This window comes from Muntiacus reevesi, chromosome 2 (genome assembly GCF_963930625.1).
Source record: "Muntiacus reevesi chromosome 2, mMunRee1.1, whole genome shotgun sequence".
Lineage (NCBI taxonomy): Eukaryota > Metazoa > Chordata > Mammalia > Artiodactyla > Cervidae > Muntiacus > Muntiacus reevesi.
This window is the reverse complement of record NC_089250.1, coordinates 61,730,866-61,754,581: the sequence shown is the minus strand read 5'-3', so window position 1 is coordinate 61,754,581 and position 23,716 is coordinate 61,730,866. Positions and strand designations below refer to the sequence as shown.

General features: G+C 44.7%; 1 protein-coding gene across 3 annotated transcripts in view; it reads right to left on the bottom strand.

Moving 5' to 3' along the window:
• Positions 1-22,736, bottom strand: part of RALY (RALY heterogeneous nuclear ribonucleoprotein) — an 81,657-nt gene extending 58,921 nt beyond the window's left edge. The window contains exon 1 of one of the 3 annotated variants that reach the window (XM_065921844.1): positions 22,296-22,736. The gene's annotated coding sequence lies outside the window, so the exon portion shown is untranslated. The remainder of the gene's footprint in view (positions 1-22,295) is intronic. The other 2 variants (XM_065921841.1, XM_065921845.1) reach the window with 2 other exon arrangements.
• Positions 22,737-23,716: the final 980 nt, after the last annotated feature.

The following is a 23,716-nucleotide window of genomic DNA, read 5'->3' as shown; positions in this document are numbered from 1 at the left end:
TGTGCACAAGGCCAGTACAGAAGCCTGACGCAGCCCTCCCACTGAACCCAAAGGATGATTGATCTCTCCCATTAGAGCCTACTCACTCCTTAGGGATCTTGGAAAGGCAACGAGAAAGCCAAAGCAAGCAGAGCATCTTCCCTTATCCTCCTCAACCACTGGTTTTAAGAAATTTCCTCCAGTGTTTGAAGGGTTCTGGTTTCCCTGGTGGCTCAGTGGTAAAGAACCAACCTGCCAAGAAGGAGACTTGGGTTTGATCCCTGGGTCGGAAGATTCCCAGGAGGAGGAGATGGCTACCCACTCCACTATTCTTCCCTGGGACATCCATGGACAGAGGAGGCCTGGCAGGCCACAGTCCATGGCACTGCGCAAGAGTCGCACACAACTTTGTGACTAAACAACAACAATGAAGGGTTCCAGGGAGAAGGTCTCAGCTCCAGTTCAGTCTACAGAAGGGTAAGGAACACCCCTGGTTTAAAAAAAAAAAAAAGTCCAGCAGCTTGGTTTAGGAAAAAAAAACTCCATCAACTTGGAATCAGTGTTATAGATGCTCAAAAATATTGTAGTGCAGTACAACAGAGAACATGCTATGTGACACAGGGCAGCCAAGTCACTTCACTTTTCTGAGCTTCAGTTTCCTTTTCAACCTACCCCGGTAAGTTGTTAGGGGAAATGAACATACAAAGAGGCTTTATCAACATTAACACTAAATGATTTTTCCATCTGAGGAAGGGGCCTCTATTACATACCTAGCACTATATTACATGAGTTTATAAAGATGAGGAAAATATATCAAAGGGGGATACACATACATTAACCATTTCCCCATTTGCTCAGGACAGCCCTGCCTGCTGGTCCCTAGGGAAAAGGGCTACACCAGTAGGACCTTTGTGTCGACAAGCATAACCAGATCTATTTCACAGTAATCAGATTCTCCCCAGCTAGGAGCGCTCCTCCAGCTTCCTTCCAGGCTCTGCAGGCCTGGCTGCAGGCCCATATCGATCCATTTCTAATTAGGAGCTGTGTCAGAGCTTCTGACAGAAGGTCAGGACCTAGGCTGCCTCTGCTGGCCTCTGGCCAAGCCCGAAATGCCCTGCCCAGGGTGGACAGAGAATGGACACTTTTGTGGTAGAAAAGTATCCCAGATTGAACTTATCATAAACCAGCAGGAAATTTTACAGCTGAAAAGATCCTCTATGAGCATGAGCTTTGTTATATTACAGTTGAGAAGGCAAATGTCCAGAAAAGATAACTTGTCCAAGGTGGTACAGAAAGGTAATGCAGATCTTCATACTTCCAGTTCTTCCTCTCTATCAGTGTTTCCCAGCCTGGCTGCACAACAGAAGGACTCTGGGGACTTGTTAAAAATACAGTTCTCCCAGCCCCACCCTAGAAAGTCTAATTTGGAACATCTACAGTGGCTCTGGCTCTTCTGCCAGTATATAATCACCTTCCAATAGAAGTGAACCCTGGTATCACAGGATCCAGTTTGAATCTAGACTGAAATACACCTTGGCACATAACAGTATCATTCAGAAGCGATCCGCTATTGTTTGATCCAGCCCTCCCCCACCTGCCATAGTAACAGTTACTCTAAAGGCCTTAGTCAAAGCATCTGTCATAAATGGTTCTGACTTCCTAATGGTCTGCTAGCGTGGCTGTCAACAAAGACATTTCCTTTCAAAACTAGCCTGAAACTAACATGTCTCTTACGAAAATTAGAAATAATTATTGAGGGAGATTTAAGGAATAGTGAGAAATGGTGTGGTACTGAGCGTGTGGCACTGGGGCATGGGCAGATGTCAGTGTCTGTACCCAAGGCAGTATTTGTGTGGATCATAAGGGACAGGGCAGAGTGGTGTCTGTAAGACAGGTTTGCAGATACTTGCACGGCACACACAATTCTGGGTATCTAGGTAGAAAACAGTGGGACAAGGGTATGGGAGGACAAGTGTGTGGGTACAAGGCAGGAGGAGGAAGTAAGATGACCTCAAGGTATAAGGGAAGATAAGTATGGATATGTACAGAAGAGAAGAAATATGTGCACCTTTGTAACTCAATTGTGTGTTTACGTGTTGCAAAGCACATAAACCTATAGGGATAGAAGGGAGTATGTGTGTGTCTGTATGACCCAGACACCTGTTATGCATGAAAAAACAGAGCCATGAGCATTTCTGACTCATCTAGCCCGAGCTTTGCCTGAAGGCTCATTCCACTTAAGGGCAGGCCTGTCTGCAGAAATCCTCATTAAAACTGACATTTTGACAACTACTAAAAAAAATAAAATGATAACACCACCTCCAGCATTGTGGGAGGTTAAAAAAAAAAAAATCAATGCCAATAAAACATAAGAGACAGATGAGACGCAATTATGCCATGATTACTTCTCAGCTTCACAAGAGGAGGTGTTATTTGGAGTTAAACATTGTGTAGTTGATTCAGGTCTCAACCCTAAGGCCTGGATTTCCTGGGTTGCCTGGGGAAGAGGGCAAGAAAGAAGAAAGTAGGTAGAAAAAGGTAAAGAGTTGAAAAAAACAAAAGATTGGACAATTGGGAAGATGAAAGGGAAAGGACTGACAAGAAACCAAAAATAAAAGACAAGGGCACCTCGAGAGAGGGAGAAGGGAAGGAAAGGAGAATAGAAAGAAAAAAAAGGTAGAAGAGGCTAGGAGAAGAGAGTTTTCTTTTTAGGCTAGCCTGGAATTTTGGGCATGGGTAAATCAGTAGGTAGGGCCTGACTTCTGCATTTCCTTCCTCATTGCTTTTCCTCTAACCATTTCCTCCATCTGGAATGTTCTTCCCACCATCCTTGCCAACTGATCTTCTAAATCTTCAATAGTCAAGTGCTACCAGCTTCTAGAAACTTCTAAGATTTCTCTCAGAAGTTCTCTCTCAAGAACTCCCATAAACTGCCAGAGCACTTTGTCACATTGCACCTATAGCATTTAACGTTCAAACTTATACCACAGGAATCTGTGCAAGCATATTTCTGTCATTCATTCTGCAAGTACTATCTGTGCCAGGCCTGCTTCAGAGACACAAAGGAAACAGAAATAAACAGCACACTGTCCCTTGGCCCACAAGGTCTCAATTTCATGAATGAGAGCAGATTCAGGGGTGACACAGCACCAAAGGACAACTACGGAAGTACAAGCAAAGTACAGAAAAGATCAAAATTAACTCTGCTTATGGAGTGACCAGGGAAAGCTTCACTGAGGAGGTAGCATTTGAACTGGTATGAAAAAATGAGTAGGAATTTCTCAGGCAAAGAGGACAAGGAGCTGAAGACTTTCCACTCAGAGGGAACAGTCAAAACAAAGTCATTCCACTGAACAGGAGCACAGGGAAACAGTGGGTGTCAAAACACCGTGCTGCTGACAGAAGGCAGCAGCGTGAAGCGGCACCAGACTATATGAGCCTTGTAGCCAAGTCCATAGTTGAAATTTAATCCTTTCCAACCTGGATTGGAGGTGGAGAAGAGGGGGGTATTTTAAATACATATAATCTCCCTTATTTAGTTGCCCTACTTTAGAGCAAGTCCTCCCAAAACTCCTAAAAAACAAGTCCAACCCCTGGCTCTGCCTACTGCAGTGGCATCACAAGAACTTCCCGTGGAGAAGGGCCAACAGTGGGAGAAAAAGAAAAGGGGTGCAGAAAGGGGGTAGTAGGGTGTGCAGTAGGTGGTAAGGCTCAAGGAGGAAAGAGCTGGACGGGAAGAAAAAGAGGAGGAAGAGAAGGGGCAGCGAAGGTACAGATCTATCTTGGCACTGAGGCTCTTTGTTGCTGAGTTGTCCTCTCTATCTTTCCAGGTAGAAAAAATAAGGTCAACATGATGCTAGTGACAGAAATAGACCCTCTGCACCACGATGAGGCTGAGCATATTACTAACCGCCACCTCAACCCCCCCTTTGCTTAGGACAGCACTGTACTAAGGGGTGTTCACCCAGCTCTACCAGCGATCCCAAAGTATGCCAGAAACCCCAAGCCCATGCCCTCAGAGCATGAGGCAGGAAGCACCAAAGGTCTGCAGTTTGAAGCAGGAGCCTTGTTGCTTAGGATCCTAGCAGAGAGCTGTGTTACATTCTCTGGATTTTAGTCTCAGCAGAAAAACAAGGGGAGTAAATGTGATGTTCTCCAAGGGCTAAGATATTACAGAAGCTGTTACCCACAGAGGATGATGTTTAATGTGGGAATTTTCCCAACCTAACTTGATAGTCTTAACTTCATTCTTTCTACTCCAAGCTATGACCAGTTTGAAGCCAAGAAGCCAGACTCAGAATGGCAGCCATCCCTGACAGTATCATCCATTTAACCCTGTCCAAAGAGTAAACTCTGGGAGTTGGTGATGGACAGGGAGGCCTGGCGTACTGCAGTCCGTGGTCCGACAGGACTGAGCAACTGAACTGAACTTAAAGACTTGCTCCTGCCCAGACCTGTTTATCTCGTAGGTCACAAAAAGATGCTTAGGCCCAAGAATTTGTTTTGTCTGACCAAACAAGTTAAAAAAACAAAACAAAAAACCACAGTTAACTGCCAACATTTAAAATCAGATCTCTTTTTCTTCTAATTAGATTTCTAGCTTCTCTTAAAAATACCAAAGATCTAGCAACACCATACCCTCTGTGGTGAAGGTCAAAGGGCCTATTATAACCCTGTAATTTATTTAATGCCTTTTCACTTAATCTAAAAAATTTATGCTAACTTATCATCCATTTAGGGTTTACCTGGTGGCTCAGTGGTAAAGAATTCACTTGCCAATGCAGGAGACACGGGTTCAATCCCTGGATCAGGAAGATACCCTGGTGAAGGAAATGGCAACCCACTCCAGTATTCTTGTCTGGAAATCCCACAAACAGAGGAGCCTGGCTGACTACAGTCCACGGGGTTGCAAAAGTGTTGGGCACTATTTAGTAACTAAACAACAACAATCATCCATTTCATAACACGACAACATAAGCATAAACTTTTAAACTACAAGTAATAACGTTTAAACTAATCCAACTACAAAAAAATATTTGAGCGTACCAAAACTTATCATGTGATTTCATGCATCCCAGTCTGAAAACTCCAACACAGTACATCCATTCACTTAAAAAGTACTTAGGTCCTGTGGTAAGTACTGGAAAAACATTAACTATAAAGATAGGTGTGGATCCTCCCTTCGTGGAGCTCATGGTGCAGCCATATAGAACAGGAGGCACGAAGAAAGAGGCATGCTGAGGATCTCAAGTATATTCCACAACCGAGGGACCCCTTAAGGCGAGTTAACTTCTCTAGACCTGTTTCCTTGTCTATAAACGGGGAAGATTTAATTAGGCAGTTGCTGCTCAAAGTTCTTTCCAGCTCCAAATTCTACTAGTATCATAAAAACTTAGCCCAATACCCTTTTCAAGTTCCTAACACTTACTAGCTTCCTCCCTTTATCTGGGAAACCATGATCAGTTGTCATGGAAATTACCATAGTGCTCCACATACTGGATGATGATGTTACAGTAATTACAAGAAACCAAAGGGGACAGGCAGCAAGAACAGTCACTTACTCAGAAAGTCACCTGCTTTCAACACACAGGAGCTGCTCTCACTGAAGCCAGCAGCTGGGGGGTGGGGAGGTGGAGACCAGGAACTACCTCATAAGTGAAACAGCGTTGCTTTGTATTTAGATGTTGTGGCTTCTTCCGTGAGACAGCAAATTTCATCCCAGCTTGGAGTTGTCAGATGCAAATTAAAAAAAAAAAAGCCAATATTACAAGGACAAGGTTCACTGAGCCTTGATTAGTTCGCCGTCCTTGTGAAATCCTAAGAGAACCCAGGAGACAGACTTTCTAGACATCAGGGAGACCAAAAGTTACTAGCAAAATGAAGATAATCCACCTAGTCCCATGGACCAAGACTGTAACTGGGTGAAGTTTCTTCAAAAAAGGAAATGGCAACCCACTCCAGTACTCTTGCCTGGAAAATCCCATGGACGGAGGAGCCTAGGAGGCTGCAGTCCATGGGGTCGCAAAAAGTCGGACAAGACTGAGCAACTTCACTTTCATCCAGTGCTGAGTTGGCCAGAGGGACCAAGTAGGTAGCAAAAATAAGTACAGCTGACCAAGTGTTTCAAAGAAAAAAGTGCTAGCCTGGTGATATATGGCAACTGGCACTGGGCTTGGATAGCAAAGAAACAACAGGAAATGGTGTGGGCTCTGACAAACTTGAGAATAAATATTCTCTACCTAAGAGAGTCAGCCAGTAAGGAGCAGAATGTGGAATGAGGGAGAGAGAAATGAAGAACACGATTCTGTAAACTCAAGCATTCTGCCAAAATGGTATGCGACCAATTATGATATAAGGAGCCCCTGGTGGAAGGCTCAGGGAGTGAAGCCTTGCAGAACAGCTGAGGACCCCTTACCACTCCTGAGAACAGGAAAAAGCTCATGGTCAGCATCTGGGTCCAGCCCCTGCTACTTCCTCCAAAGTCCTACTCCCTCTTCAGGAGAAACCAGTCACATGCCAGGGCCTTTGGTCTCATACACAGTATCTCCACTGAAAGCCCTAATACCCCCAGGCTGGGTTCCAACTCAAAGTAAATACACTACAGGCTAGACACAATCTAAGATGCTGCCAGTCTGCAAACTCTGATCCAAAAGGTAAGATCCTCTGAAGATATAGAACAGAAAGGATTTAGGAGTCCTCTGTTTTTCCAAGGCGCTATCCAGGGTCCTAGATCACCTGGATCCTGAGTTTACAATTCACGACTTCAGAGCCTTCTCTGGCTTGGGCTTCCCTGGTGGCTCAGACAGTAAAGAATCCGCTTGCAATGCAGGAGACCAGAGATCAATCCCTGGGTTGCAAAGATCCCCTGGAGAAGGAATGGCTACCCCCTCGAAGTATTCTTGCCTGGAGAATTCCATGGACAGAGGAGTCGGGCGGGCTACAGTCCACGGGGTCCCAAAGAGTTGAACATGACTGAGCAACTAACACTCCTCTGGCTTGCTCTACTGTCAAAGTATTTTCTTTAAAGACTTTAAAAATATATTCAGTTCAGTTCAGTCGCTCAGTCGTGTCCGACTCTTCTGCAACCCCATGGACTGCAGCACACTGGGCCTCCCCGTCCACTGTCAAAGCCAGAGTTTACTCAAACTCATGTCCACTGAGTCAATGATGTCATTCAACCATCTCATCCTCTGTTGTCCCCTTCTCCTCCTGCCCTCAATCTTTCTCAGCATCAGAGTATTTTCAAATGAGTCGGTTCTTCACATCAAGTGGCCAAGTACTGCAGCTTCAGCTTCAACTTTGGTCCTTCCAATGAATATTCAGGACTGATTTCCTTTAGGATTGACTGGTTGGATCTTCCTGCAGTCCAAGGGACTCTCGAGAGTAGTCTTCAACACCACAGTTCAAAAGCATCAATTCTTTGGCACTCAATTTTCTTTATAGTCCAACTCTCACATCCACACATGACCATAAAAACCATAGCCTTGCCTAGACAGACTTTTGTTGGCAAAGTAATGTCTCTGTTTTTTAATATGCTGTCTAGGTTGGTCATAACTTTCCTTCCAAGGAGCAAGCGTCTTTTAATTTCACAGCTGCAGTCACCATCTGCAGTGATTTTGGAGTCCCCCAAAAATAAAGTCTGATGCTATTTACAATGTTTCCCCATCTATTTGCCATAAAATGATGGGACCAGATGCCATGATCTTAGTTTTTCTGAATGTTGAGTTTTAAGCCAACTCTTTCACTCTCCTCTTTCACTTTCATCAAGAAGCTCTTCTTTGCTTTCTGCCATAACGGTGGTGTCATCTACATATCTGAGGTTATTGGTATTTCTCCTGGAAATCTTGATTCCAGCTTGTGCTTCCTCCATCCCAGCATTTCTCATGATGTACTCTGCATATAAGTTAAATAAACAGGGTGACAATATATAGCCTTGACATACTCCTTTCCCTATTTGGAACCAGTCTGTTGTTCCATGTCCAGTCCTAACTGTTGCTTCCTGACCTGTATACAGATTTCTTAAGAGGCAGGTCAGGTGGTCTGGGATTCCCATCTCTTGAAGAATTTTCCACAGTTTGTGGTGATCCACACAGTCAAAGGCTTTGGCATAGTCAATAAAGCAGAAATAGATGTTTTTTCTGGAACTCTCTTGCTTTTTCGATGATCCAGCAGGTGTTGGCAATTTGATCTCTGGTTCCTCTGCCTTTTCTAAATCCAGCTTGAACATCTGGAAGTTCATGGTTCATGTACTGTTGAAGCCTGCTTGGAGAACTTTGAGCATTACTTTACTAGTGTGTAAGACAAGTGCAATTGTGCAGCAGTCTGAGGATTCTTTGCCACTATTTTTGGGAGTGGAATGAAAACTGACCTTTTCCAATCCTGTGGCCACTGCTGAGTTTTCCAAAGTTCCTGGTATATTGAGTGACGCACTTTCACAGCATCATCTTTTTGGATTTGAAACAGCTCAACTGGAATTCTATCACCTCCACTAGCTTTGTTCATAATGATGCTTCCTAAAGCCCACTTGATTTCGCATTCCAGAATGTCTGGCTTTAGGTTGGTAATCATACCATCATGATTATTATCTGGGTGGGGAAGATCTTTTTTGTATAGTTCTGTGTATTCTTGCCACCTCTTCTTAATATCTTCTGCTTCTGTTAGGTCCATACCATTACTGTCCTTTACTGTGCCCATCTTTGCATGAAATGTTCTCTTGGTATCTCTAATTTTCTTGAAGAGATCTCTAGACTTTCCCATTCTATTTTTTTCCTCTATTTCTTTGCACTGATCACTGAGGAAGGCTTTCTTATCTCTCCTTGCTATTCTTTGGAACTCTGCATTCAAATAAGTATATCTTTCCTTTTCTCCTTTGCCTTTCACGTCTCTTCTAATCACAGCTATTTTTAAGGCCTCCTCAGACAACCATTTTGCCTTTTTGCATTTATTTTCCTTGGGGGTGGTCTTGATCCCTGCCTTCTTTACAAGGTAACGAACCTCCACCCATAGTTCTTCAGGCACTCTATCAGATCTAATCCCTGGAATCTATTTGTCACTCCACTGTATAATCATAAGGGATTTAATTTAGGTTATACCTGAATGGTATAGTGGTTGTCCCTACTTTCTTCAATTTAAGTCTGAATTTGGCAATTAGTAGTTCATGGTCCGTGCCACAGTCAGCTCCCAGTCTTGTTTTTGCTGACTTTATAGAACTTCTCCATCCCAGGCTGCAAAGAATATAATCAATCTGATTTCGGTATTGACCATCTGGTGATGTCCATGTGTACAGTCTTCCCTTGTGTTGTTGGAAGAGGGTGTTTGCTATGACCAGTGCATTCTCTTGGCAAATATTAGCCTTTGCCCTGCTTCATTCCGTACTCCAAGGCCAAATTTGCCTGGGTAACTATTATATTCAAGGCACTCCAGTGATACAAATGCCCTAAACTATACTTCTCCTGAAATCTGAAATTTACTACCTATGCTAGTTGTACATCAACCTGGACTCCTGTTCCCGTCTGCCACCAGAATTACTACAGACCCAAAACACTGCTCTGCTTGACTTCACTCCTATATACGACATTCATTTAAAAGCATGGTTAGTCAACGAGATAAAAGTTTAGCAATGAGATGAAAGTATCTCAAGAGGATACCTTTTAAGACTTGTCTCTCTGGACTCCACAACTAAAATTTCCTTTTCTTTGCAAAATAGCACAATTGCCCCATTACAGTCAGGTGTCCTTGGAAGTAAACAGTACAATGCTAAATGTATGCTCTCCTCTGAATCAAGACGGCATTCCCCAAGCTTCACTCCATCATTATTCTATCATCTCCAGATTCTATTTCCATAAAAGCAATAACACCTTTGCCAAACAGAAAAGAAAAAAGACTAACTGCCCTTGAAATAGTAACTCAATCCAAGGAGGGAAGGTTTATTGCTAGAAAAACTTTGTTTCTTATTTATCAGATCCCTCAAGCTGGATTTATGAGCAGGAGAACACAACAAAAATGGTTTTTAGGAAAAAGCACCTGGCAGCAAAGACAAACGTGGCTTAGAAGAGGGCAAGACAGGATGCAGGGAGGTTAATTAGGAATCCTGCTGCTGCTGCTATGTCGCTTCAGTCGTGTCCGACTCTATGCGACCCCATAGACGGCAGCCCACCAGGCTCCCCTGTCCCTGGGATTCTCCAGGCAAGAACACTGGGGTGGGTTGCCATTTCCTTCTCCAATGCATGAAAGTGAAAAGTGAAAGTGAAGTCGCTCAGTCGTGTCTGACTCTTAGCAACCCTGTGGACTGCAGCCCACAAGGCTCCTTGGTCCATGGGATTTTCCAGGCAAGAGTACTGGAGTGGGTGCCATTGCCTTCTCCCCCAATTAGGAATCCTAAGGGGGGAATTAATGATCCTCTAGCCCCACAATGGCCAAAACTGGCTCTATGTCTGAAACAGGTTATGGTGCTCAGTCCCTGGCTGACTATCTGCTCCTTGAAAACAAGGCTATTCATGTGAGTATCACTCACAGCATCCAGTATCACGCCGTCAAATGGCGGCCACTACAATGGTCACAGGAACATAGAGAGCTACTCCTGTAAGGGCCCTCAGTGCACAAAAAGAAACCAAGGCTCAGAGACCTGGAAATGATTTGCTCAAGGACACAGAATGGGTGAACGGTGACAGGAAAGAGCGGAGGTTTTGAAGACAAGATGGTCTGTTCAAATCCAAGGTTGCTGTGAGGCCTTGGGCAAATTACCCAACCTTTCTCAGTCTATTTTTCTAGAGCTGCTATGGGGATTCTAAGAGATACTGCCCTCTAGATACAACCACAAATTTACAGGAAATACAGAGGATAGAGATACATTAAACACACCACAGATAATGCAATGAGCAAAATTTCTACAAGAAAAACAATCCAGCTCCTTCAACAAATAAAGGGGGGAGGGTTTCCCAGGTGGCTCAGTGGTAGAGAATACACCTGCCAATGTGGGAGATGCGAGTTTGATCCCTGATTGGGGGAAGATCCCACATGCTGCAGGGCAACCAAGTCCATGCATCACAACTATTGAGCCTGTGCCCTAGAGTCCTGCAACAAGAGAAGCCACCACAATGAGAAGCCCGTGTGCTGCAACTGGAAAGTAGCCCCTGCTCTTTGCAACTAGAGAAAAGCCTGCGCAATAACAAACACCAGCACAGCCAAAAATATATAAATAAAATGTCAAAAAAAATAATAATAAAGGGGGGAAAGTGAACTTATAAGTATCTGGAGTGGTGATGGCTGCACAATGATATGAACATACAAAATGCCACTGCACTGTATGGCTAAAGTGGTAACTTTTATATTGTATATATTTTTTACCACAATAAAAAAAAAAGTTTAAAAAAATTTTTTAAAGGAATACATTGTGAAATACTTAAGGACAAAATATGATCATAGCTAAATTTCAAAGCACAGGATGAGGAAAAGCAGATAAAGGCATAAATGAAATAATACTGACCATGAATAAATAACTCCCAAAGCTGAATGATGGGTACAACAGGCTTCATTAACCTACTCTGCCTACTTTGCATATGTTTGAAATTTTCGATATTAAAAATAAAGAAGATTTGCTTAGGTTTAAATCCTGGCAACTCCATTTAGTAGCACTGTGGCTGTGGGCTTATTTCTTAACCTACTGGTGTCTCAGTTTCTTACCTATATGATGAGGAACCATAGCACCTACTTCTAGGGTTGAGATAAGAATGATTTTTTATATTTAGACACATCTAAAATTTACATACAATATACGAAAATCTTATATGTAAATATCTTATATATGTGAATTCTCTAAGATTATATATAAATATTTATTATCTAGCTTACACACACACAAATGGCCCAGCACATAGTAACCTTTAGTAAATATCAGCTCTATTAGTATGAACACAAGGAACTAATATAGTGTCTCAATACAATGGGCACCCAAATCATGGCAGCTGTTGTTAATATAAACGGCCGTTAGGTCTAGAACCCAGGCCAGATTTTTAATCAAGTATTTGACACGTCTCCTTGAAAGACCAGGTCAATGACCCACTGGCAACTCTAACATCTCTGGTGTCTCCTGACAAATACCCGAAGACCTAATACAGGATCAGGAGCTGACTAATGTTTAACATGTTTCTTTAGAAGCAGGCAAGCCACCTCGTTTCCCAAAACCAGGTAATTTATGGTACATTTTCTAATATTTGCTGACAGAACAAAGAAGAAAGGCTCTAAGACATGATCAATGTTCACACCAGCTTTCAAAGTGATTTGGTAAAACTATAAGAAATAAACACCCAAATAGGGTGCACCAGGCAGGATAAGAGCTGACAAAGAAATGGCAATTTTTCCCTGAGCAAATATACAAGTAATAGATGAATGCTGAGACTAAGCTCTTTAGGTCTTCACACTCTCCTTCCTACCCTCCTCCATTTTAAGAGAAGACAAACTCTCTTTCAACATACTTCAAGTACGATTGTTTGCTGGATTGCTTCCTTGAAATGATAAAATTATAGACAAAGAGCTCATTCTAATCCTTCTATCAATTTAAATACAAATTGGCTTAGGAATATTATTACCTTTTCCACCTGCTCTAGGAGACTATGTGAGGGTATCACGCACTCCAATTATGGGACACGTCCTCCCCACTCTGATCAAAAGCAGGAATATGGATGCCACTTGATCTATTAGTAGTCACACATCTCAAGTTTCTGCTCAAGTTGCTCCCATTGCACACAGTGTTCTCTATCTCCAGAGCCTAAATCACCTGTGACCATACTTTCTAGAAACAAAGGGGAAGAGAAGAGAAGCACTGCATGAGAAAAGGTATCTGGGTGCTGCTTCTGTAATCTGGGAGATTTGGCCCAAACACAGAAGCACTGGTATTTCATATTATAAGCACAACCAGAAGGAATACTAGAAATTAAGATGGTCCTGGACAATACATGGTCACTACCTTTATCCTACAAGGCCCAGTGTAAATGCTCGCTTCTCCAAAAATGTTCCCTTGGCAGAACAATCCCTCCCTCCTCTGAACTTCCCTATCACTTTACCCCTTTATGGTACTGTTAGAGTTTATACCGTGTTTCTTACAACTCTCTTGTGTAACTATACACCAAACAGAATAAAAAAAAATGAAAAAGAGAGATAATGCTAAGTGTTGACAAGGACATGGAGCAACAGGAATTCTCTCATGCACAACTGATGAGTGTGATCTGATATGCCTCTGAAAACTGTTTGTCACTAACCACTAAAGCTGAACCCTATGGACTTGAGTTATGTGGCTGGAGACCACTCACTGTTGTCCCTTAACAGTTCTGCCCACAGTGCTTTGCTCCATCACTGCCTCTGTCTAAAATGCTTCCAGCATTCTTTCTCCTAACCCAAGGCTGATCCAGGCCACTCTTCCTGGTCACTCCAGCCCAAAGAGATCTCTTCTATAGCAAACTCTGCTATTTACCTATTTCCTCTGACAAACGACTTGGATTCTTCATGTATTAACTGTATCATCTGGTTTTATAATGTACTTTTAGTAACATCTAACCTGCTCCTCACAATACATTGTGAGGAAAGCAAGATATAGATTATTAACCCTATTTTATAGATGCTTCTGAATTGTGGTGCTAGAAAAGACAGCAAGGAGATCAAAGCAGTTAATCCTAAAAGAAATGAACACTAAATATTCATCAACTGAATACTTTGGCCACCTGATGCAAAGAGCTGACTCACTGGAAAAGACCTTGATACTGGGAAAGACTGAGGGCAGGAAGAGAAGGGGCAACAGAGAATGAGATGGCTGGATGGCATCACTGACTCAATGGACATGAGTTTGAGCAAACTCCAGGAGATAGTGAAGGACAGGGAAGTCTGGCATGAAACATTCTATGGGGTCAAAAAGCCAGACATGACTTAGCGACTGAACAATAATAGATGAGAAAACAAAGTTTCACACAGGAGAAAATGACTTTTTCCAGTTTTTCTGACCAAATTAGTTCCAGGAAACAAAAGATCTTAGTCTTGTAAACCAAACTGTCTTATCAGCTACAACTTCATGATTACCTTATCTCTCCAGAGACCACAGGTTCCCTGAAGACAAGAGACTGTTTTACACATTTACATCCCTTACAGCACCAAGGGAGGCACTCAGCAAGCTCCATACAGTCTGACAGATTGCTTTCAATACTGTCCCCAAACTATGAGACTGAACACAGGCATATTTCCTCTTCCTCCAGACCTCACGGACAAAGCTAAATTGTTGGAAGAAATCGTGAACAAAACACGGCATCCCAAATAACATTTCTTTTTTGAGGGAAGGGACAAGGAAGAGCCCTTCAAGACAGGGTAAGCTCAACGTCTCCTCCATTTCGTAGGGCTCCATGCTGCTAAGTGTTCAAAGAAGGCTGGCAGAGGCAGTAGCAATGGGTTTTAAAAGCCACAGAGTAGTCATAATTAACAAGTCAAACATCGATCAAATGGGAATTCCCTGACAGTCCGGTGGTGAGGACTCCACACTGTCACTGCTGAAGGCCTGGGTTCAATACCTGGTTAGGGAACTAAGATCCCGCAAGCTGCACAACACAGCCAAAATCAAAACAAAAAAACAACTAATGCCAGAAACCACACCTCAATTCTACTTGCAAGCAAAACAGAGAGTTATATTATTTTAAGACTGCATATAAAATTTAAAATAATTAAATCTGAAACTTAATTTTCTTCATCCTTAAATAAGCAGCTAGACATCATCAACTGTGGAAATCAGTCAAACAACTGATGTGAGAAGAATAGGGCAAGCACTAAGCAGATGTCTGCACCCCCAAGCCTGAAGGACAACGTTGCCTCTTACCCTAAGGTTCTTGACTTTACACACTGGCTGATAGACACCTCAGCAACAGAGGAGAAAATCTAGATAACAAGCAAAAGAAAGGAAAAGAGGGAGGGAAGGTCAAAAACAAATTGAAACACTGAAAGTGAGATATTCAAATAGGCCTCATGGCCTAATGCTACACCCATCAATGCTGCTATTTTCAGTTTGAACCCTCAACCAAAATATCCAGGCCAAGGCAGTAGAGGTAAGTAGAAGCTAGGATCTGTTGTATTTATCTGAATGTAATTTGAAGGCAGCAATCATGTCTTGTTTGGTTTGTATGTTCTCCATAGGGAGAACTCATAGTTGGTACTCCAAATTCCTGGAACAAATAGTTGGACTTCGGGATGGAAAGCAGCTGACATAACCCTGCTACAGCAGCTAGGTACTTAACCTACTTATCATGGTAACTCTACCCAAGACCCTAATTTTAGTAAAGTTAATTTTAATTGGTGTGGAAATCAATTTAGGATGAGTCTTTAAGGTATGAAGAAAAGTTATTCTTGTGTTCAACTGATTCAGGCACATCATTATTATATTGAGAGCACTGTTTCTCAGTGCCAGCTTACTGCTATTTGGAAGAATAAAGTCTCAAAGACCTTTTAACATGGTCTGTGTAAGCAGAGAACATTTGATTTCTCAGTCCAGCATGATCATACCTTCCAGAAAGGAAACCCAGAAGCAGAGCAATAACCCAGACCTAGAGAAATAATGAGTTATGGACACAATTCTTTTCAATCTACTACTGCATTTGCTTTCACTAACATGAAGAATTACAAAGGAAAACTAGACAAACAGATCAACAAACACCAGGCAAACACTACCTTTAACTAGGCTTAGTGAAATCCTTCATAAAACAAACAAACAGCAGATAGCTAAATATCAGCTAAATGCCTCTAGAACGAAAACCTGGCCAACAACACTAAGTCTGACCTTCTAAATGAGACTACTTACTTGGAATAAAGCAATGATTCTTACCTTGACAAATAAACAGAACTATTCTGTCTCTACAGATGGCATTTTAAGGGCCAGGTAACCTCAGCAGACGTTATCTCATAAAGCCAAAGCTCTAAGGAAATGCACATTTCTGGTCCAGTGTTTTTCCAGTCCTAGTGGTGTTTGGGAATCTTACGGTGTTTTTTTCAATTTTCCTTTTATTCTATGATTTTAAACAGCTTGCTACATTTTTGAATATAACTTTTTAGTCGTGGGATCCAAGTTTGCCCCATGGAACAACAGCTCCAAGTTTACAGTGGAACTCAGTAGATAATTTGGTAAATTCATCTCACAAGCAATTTTTCAGCAATTTGTCCACTCTAAAAAGCAATACCCATCTGTTTATATACTGAAAGGTATCTATGAACCCAGAATTTAACCCTGTGAGATAGTCTCAATACTCTCACAAAGCCCGTCCTCCTTTCACAGATAAATTCTCAATCCACATGTTGAAGCTGAAACTCCAATACTTTGGTCACCTGATGGGAAGAGCTGACTCATTTGAAAAGACCCTGATGCTGGGAAAGATTGAGGGCAGGAGGAGAAGGGGACGACAGAGGATGAGATGGTTGGATGGCATCACCGACTCAATGGACATGGGTTTAGGTAGACTCCAGGAGTTGGTGATGGACAGGGAAGCCTGGCATGCTGCGGTTCATGGGGTCACAAAGAGTCGGGCACGACTGAGTGACTGAACTGAACTCCCATAAAACCAGACATTCAGACTGTTGAGAGGTAAAAGTATGACCCAATATTATCCAATCCAACCCTAGTGTTTTACAGACAGGAAGACTGAGATCAAGGGAGTATTAGGTAATTACAATTAACATGAGTTTGGCAAGTATCAAAAGCCCACTGAATGCTATCCCTGCTCCCCCAGTGGAACAGCACTGGGCATGGTGGGAGGATAGTCAGATTTGCACTTCAGTCAATGGAAAACTCCAAATACATGTGTCTGAGCCTAAGAAAATCTGAATATTCAACCACAAACTCCAGACCCCTACCCCAACATAGACAGCAGGAGACAGCAGACAGTCTGCATGGCTTCTTGGAGATGCAGACTAGAACCTTGAGATAATATATCCAATCCTTCCTCCCCTCCTCCTAAGAGGCACAGCATATTTATTCACATAGAGGCCATTATGAAGTGACAGAAAGACTGAGGAAATGGAAGGGCTGCAGAAACAGAAGAAATAACTAACAATACTTGAGCAGATGCCTGTCTTCAGGTTATTCAATAGTTAACTCCCCACTAGAAGAACGTCAAATCCTTTTTGTCACCAGGCCTCACCCTTCAGCCCTCTGATTATTTTATGAAGCAACAAGGAAAGGGGCTTGGCCAATCCCATGCACTGAATGAGTAGCCAAGGGCTAGACCAAACATCCTCAGGCCCACGACTAGACTCTCAATGTACCCCACTGCCCCTTTCTTTCTCGTCCTGAGAGTCTGTAAGCTATATCCCACCATGAGTCTGAAACTTTCCTTACAGTACCAAGGGGGCAGCTGTAGGACAGCAGGCTAACATTAGTGCTGCCATCTTCCTCCCTCTAGTTGTACATTTTATATATATAAAGCTAAAATTGAATAAAAACTAAGTTTTCAGGCACTCGTGAAAATCCTATCTCCACCTCTACACCCCTACCACTGCCTAAGGAAGAAAGGGGAGGGAAGGGAAGAGAGGGAAGAGAAAGGAAGAAAAGAAAACACCTCTCCAAAAGATACATTGGCTTAAAATTCAACATTCAAAAAAAAAAGATCATGGCATCCAGTCCCATCACATCATGGCAAATATATGGAGAAAAAATGGAAACAGTGAGACTTTATTTTCTTGGGCTCCAAAATCACTGCAGATGGTGATTGCAGCCATGAAATTAAAAGACGCTTGCTCCTTGGAAGAAAAGCTATGACCAACCTAGACAGCATATTAAAAAGCAGAGACCTTTTTTTGCCGACAAAGGTCCATCTAGTCAAAGCTACGGTTTTTCCAGTAGTCATGTATGGATGTGAGAGCTGGACCATAAAGAAAGCTGAGCACCAAAGAACTGATGCTTGTGAACTGTGGTGTTGGAGAAGACTCTTGAGAGTCCCGTGGATTACAATGAGATCAAACCAGTTAATCCTAAAGGAAATCAGTCCTAAATACTCATTGGAAGGACTGATGCTAAAGCTCCAATACTTCGGCCACCTGATTCAAAGAACTGACTCATTAGAAAAGACCCTGATGCTGGGAAAGATTGAAGGCAGGAGTAGGGGATGACAGAGGATGAGATGGTTGGATGGCATCACCCAACTCGATGGACGTGACTCTGAGGAAGCTCTGGGAGTTGATGGCCAGGGGAGCCTTGCATGCTGCAGTCCATGGGGTTGCAAAGAATCAGACACGACTGAGTGAACTGAACTGAAAACAGTCTTACCTGTCTTCTCCTCAGCTCCCCAGATTTCTCCTCCTGGCTTAGTCTTTTCTCTGAAGTCGAGACTTAAACAATTTCTCCAATGAACTTCCACCCTTACCATCCATGGATGGATTAGTTTCCTTCGTCCATGCTCTGACGGTGCTTGTTTCTGTCACAACACTTCTCACACTGCCTGTTTCTTTGCCTGTCTTCCCCGAGACACCCAAATTCCCAAGCTTAGTGCTGTGTGTGGCAGATGCTTAATAACTGTTCTGTAAATGGAAAACTTTCCAGTAACGAGGTTCCCGATGAAACACAATCTCAACAGGTAGCCTATTCAAATGTTAGCCGGGTGGCCAGCTGGTCTATGACTTTAAGTCCATCAACTATAAGATTCTCTCCAATAAACAATTCAGAACTTTCTGACTTTATTATTCTACTCAGGGGTTTGGGCTTTAATATGTAAGCAATATTGGGCCATCAGATTTTTAAGGCAAGTGCAACATGATCAAATCTGTTTTTGTTGCCCTATTATACATCTTTGGAACACCTCCCAACCCAACCCTCTGTTGGCTTCAAATCAAAATTCCAACTACACTTCACAAACATAAACACCACATGCTACCGCCACACCCCCCAAAGCACACAAAGACACAGAAGCAGTCAAACCAAAGGGAATTTTGAAAGACTAAATGCAGCATTTAGTTCCATCTTAACCACCTGCAAGCAATGAGGATCCATAAAACCCCTCTAGAAACCCAAAACCTAATTCCTCTTGTGTGCCTTTATGGAAAGAGGAGGGCAGGGAGAGGGAGCATTTCATAAAGGTAATACATTTAACCATCCTGAGTAGTTCTGATCTGAGCTGCTGCCTAGCACTGCTATTCTTGATCACTGCAGCCCCATTCACCAAAAGCCAGGATGACCAGAAAGGAAGACGAAAACAGGTGAGGCTGGGAAGTCCCCTGGGTTCTATTTCAACAGCAGGAATTCCCTTTGGAAGATACAGAAGGGGCAAGCAGAAATCTGCAAAAAAAAAGACTTCAGTGATAAGGAACTTTAATCTGCAGAGTTGGGGAAAGGGGGTAAGGAAGCTTAACCAAAGGGGCACAAGCAGGCCTGGGTTCTTGTCTGGGAACTGCATGCCACACCCTACTGCAGATGAGACCTAATCACCATTTTGCATTTACAGAGCACTCTGGGCTTAAGGGAGGCACTAAGAGTGCCTGCTTTGCCAGTCACAAAAGGACAAATATTGCATGATTCCATTTATATGAAGTATTGAGAGTAATCAAATTCACAGAGACAGACAATAGAATGGTAGTTGCTAGGAGGGAAAAAGGAATGGGAAATAAGTGTATGTAGCTTCAGTTGAAGAAGATGAAAAAGTTCTAGACACAGATGGTGATTAGTTGCACAACAATGTAAATATATTTAATGCCATAGAACTGTATGTTTTAAAATGGTTAAAATGGTAAAATTTTATCTTATATGTACCTTTACCAAAAAAAAGCATACCAGCTTTAAAATTATATTGTCTGCAGTTATCAATTACATGACCCTGAGCAAGTCATATAAACTCTCTAACTCTTGTTTCTTCTGCAAAATGGGTTTAATAATAGTAGCTAATTCACACAGTAACTCTTGAGAGCTAAATGAGATACTTCACACAAAGTCCTTAATCTAGTGACTGGTACATGGAAAGTACTTAACAAATGTTAGCCTACTGCCACAATGCACTTCTCACAGCCATTTCTCATAGGCCCCACACAACCCTGTGAGAGTTTACAGATAAAGAAAGTGAGGCTCAGAGAATCACAATGAGTGGCCAAGTTCACTGTGACAGAGCAAATCAAATCCTTTGCCCATAAGAGATGTCCTGTCCTCTCCACTTGTTAATTTGGTGATCTAAGGCAAGTGCCCTAAACCTTGCTATGTTTCAATTCTCAACTAGAGCTGTAAAAAAGGAAATATAAACCAAATGCTACCAGCTACCTCACAGAACTAGATGAGAAATGAAATCAGATAATGGTTACAAAAGAGAACTATAAAACATAAACAAAGCACTATGCAACGAAAGTGGTAATTTATGAGAGTGCCTGCTTTACCAGTCACTAAAGGACAAATATTGCATGATTTGTTTTGCAGCGCACAAAACCTGGCCTCCTTTTAATGCTGGGACTAAACAACTTCCTGGTGATTTCATTTCACTCGGGATTCCGGGTCTTAAGGCCTGAATAAGTAGTTTAGTGTTCTTTCAAAAGGTGGCAAGCTATGGTACCCAGAAACAAAAATATTACTGGGAAAAATATATATATATATTACTGGACTGGGAGTCAGAAGACCGAAATCCTAGTTCTGATTCTGTCACTAAAGCAGTCTGTGACTTTAGACAACTTACTTACCCTTTCCGAGGTTCAGTTAACCGGAAAGAGGGAAAAGGCAGGAAAAAAAGTTAAGACTAGAGAGGACCCCTTGGCAGCCCTATTTACCACTACTCTTAAATCCACGATCTTGCAAAAGGGATCCTCCAGACTCCAGAGAACTACAGCAAATATCAGGAGACTCGAGACCTGGCCTAGGAACACCCCTGCCTGATCTTTAGACACCAGACATCAAACACACTGGAAAACCAGAACACTTGCCAAAGTTAATTTTAGTCCACTTTTACCCCTCTGGGCCTTATCTGAAAATAAGAGAAATAAATCTCTAGTTGAAAGCAGCAGAGTCTGAGCAATTGACTTGAGCCACTTTCTGCTCCCCCTTCTTTTAAACACTATAGAATGGGCAAGATGTGGAGGAACATGCCATAAACAAAAGATGGACCTCACTGCTTTAAATGACCTACGCCTTCCTTGAGCCAAAACCCCAGGGAACTTTAGTATGCTGGAAATCTGGAGTCCTCTGTATCCATCCACTTCTAAGGGGCAATATTAGCAAGAAATCTGTAAGAACTTCCTTTCCCTCCGGCCTCGCACAGATCCAGGATGGAATTCCATCCATAGTGGACACTGACCCGTGAACGAGGAAGGACGGAGACAGGTCTCTCATCTAATGATGTGACTCCAAATCCGTTCTGCACTAAGAGATTACACAAGCGCACACTAAGAAATAAATAACAGACACCAGCACTACGGCTTTACACTTCGGTGGCTACACACTGTGATTTGGAACATATTCTTTAACCTCTCGGAGCCTTGATTTCTGTTTTTGTAAATGGGGGTAACCTCAGAAGGCCGTCTTGAGCATTCTATGGAACAGCTGCCGAAGTTCCTGCGTCAAGTCCGTTAAATGTTACCTGTTGGTATTAAACACTTCTCTCACACATCAGTTTCCTCCCTGAATCCACAAAATACCCTGCAAGGCGACTTTCTTTCTCCCGGTTCACTGAAAGGCAAACTGAGGCTCGGCCGGGAAGAGGCTGCGTGAACTGCGGCGCGCGGCCCCAGCTCGAGGGCCTGCTGTTGTTCCTCTAAGAAGCCCAAGGTGTGCCACGAGCCCAGGACCGGGAGAGGCGGGGACCGAGGAGGCACTCAGGTCCTTAGGGAGCCAAGCGGGTCCAGTTTTGCGCGCCTCGGGGACCCCGCAGACCCAGCCCGGGAGGGAGAGTCGGAAAATGCCCCAGCTATGGGCCGGAGCCGGGGCCGGGCCCGCCCGAGGCCTCCCCGGCGCGGCCTCCACTCCCCCCTCCTCCCCTCGGCGGGCGGGGCGGGGCGCGAGCACAAAAGACTCCAACTTCCGAGCGGGCGCAGGCCCACCCCGCCAACTCCTGGCCCAGGCCCGGCCCGCGGAGAGGAGGCGGGCAGGGAACGCCAGGGTGGCCGGGAGCGGGAGCGGGCGGGCCCGGCCGGCGACCCAAGGCGGCGGGGCCGAGTGGAGGGGAAGGTGCGGGGGAGGGGGGGCTGGGAGTTACTCCGGCTCCCGGACTCCCAGAAGGGCCGAAAAGAGTTTCTAAAAATAGGCAGCGGTCCGCGCGAAGAGGTGGGTGACCGAAAAGGAACCAGGAGCACCCACTCCCCGCACCTTGAAGGAGACGCCCGCGGCCCCCACTCACCCGCTCTGAGAGGTCTGGAGGAAGCCGCGCGGCGCGGAAGGAGGCGGTGCCGCCGCACTCGCGGGCGGAAGGGCGGGAGCGAGGGAGGGAGGAAGAAAGCGGCCCCGGCCGCAGCGTGAGGAGCTGAGCACACGCGCGGGAGTCGCCCCCGTCGCCCCCTCGGTTTCTCTCGGCTCAGCCCTCCCTGCGCCCGCGCTGCTCGCGCACCCCGCCGCACTGACAGCGGTGCGAGCCCAGCAGCCGCGAGTCCTTCCCTTGGCCCGGACCACTGAGGCGCGCGGCGGTGGGGGTGCCCGGAGCGGCTCTCTCAGCTCGGCTCCGCCCGCTGTTCCGGCCTTGGCCCTGCCACCCCTTGCCCCCGCCGAGGTCTCCAGAGAAGAGCCTGGAGACGCTCGCGCGGCGTCCGCAGCCCCGCCCTAACAGCCTGGCTCCCGAGACGCAGCTGCTCTTCCCACCCCCTCAACCTAGCTTTGGAAAAGTCCAGAGCTTCGGCGGGGAGAAGAGAAAGGAGGGGTCGGGGCGGGGCCTAATGGGGAGGAAGGCCTGAAGTGGGAGCCCGAGGAGGCGGGGCTAGGGCGGGAGGAGATAGACGCTCTCTTAAACCAGTACGGAGCGTAAGGGGGGGCGGGGCCGATAGGGTGCTAAGGCCGAGAAGAGAGGCGCGCAAGACAAGTATGGAAGGCAGTGGCGGTCTCGCAGACCCGGGAAGGCCGAGCATGAAAAAGAGGGGGAGTGGGTGGGGCGGCGCCTACCCAGAGGAGGGGTCAAGAGTGGAGGGAGGCCCCGGCGAGCTTGGGGGAGTAGGGGCCTTTAGAGGAGGGTGTTGGAGACGGGGGCTGAAGAAAAGCCTAAAAGGGAGGAGAGATTGAAGCGGGACAGAAGGAGGCGGGCCCGGAAGCCGAACCAGGAGGAGGGAACCCGAAGGTGGCCACTTGAGGAGGAGCCGGAAGGAGGGCGATGGGGGTGGGGCGGGAGGAGGAAAGTAGGGCTGGAGGCGGGCGGAGCTTGAAGAGGGGGCCCAAACAAGTTGTCGGTGGGCGGTGCCGGGAGGATGCGGAAGAGAAGAAGTAGGAAGGAACGCCAGGTCCTTTCACTTTCATGGGAGCCTGGTGCGCGGACAGGGCCAGGGTCCACGCTGTTGGTTGGGACTGGGCGCAGACGCCGCCGTGAGGGGCGGGAGGAGGTGACACTTACACCTGAAAAACAATGTTAAATTCGAGTAACTTAATCTTTCCGGGGTGCAGGAAATGTTATAACTGGATCTCGATCCGGATGTTTGTCCTGCCTCCTGAATATTTCTCCTACCGAAAACTCACCTAAATCAGTAGTGCAACCTCCGCGGAGCAGTGGGTGGATTCCCAGAGCACGCGAGGACCGTAAGCGCTTCAGCTGTAGACTTCCCTGAAGGCTGGAAAGATAAG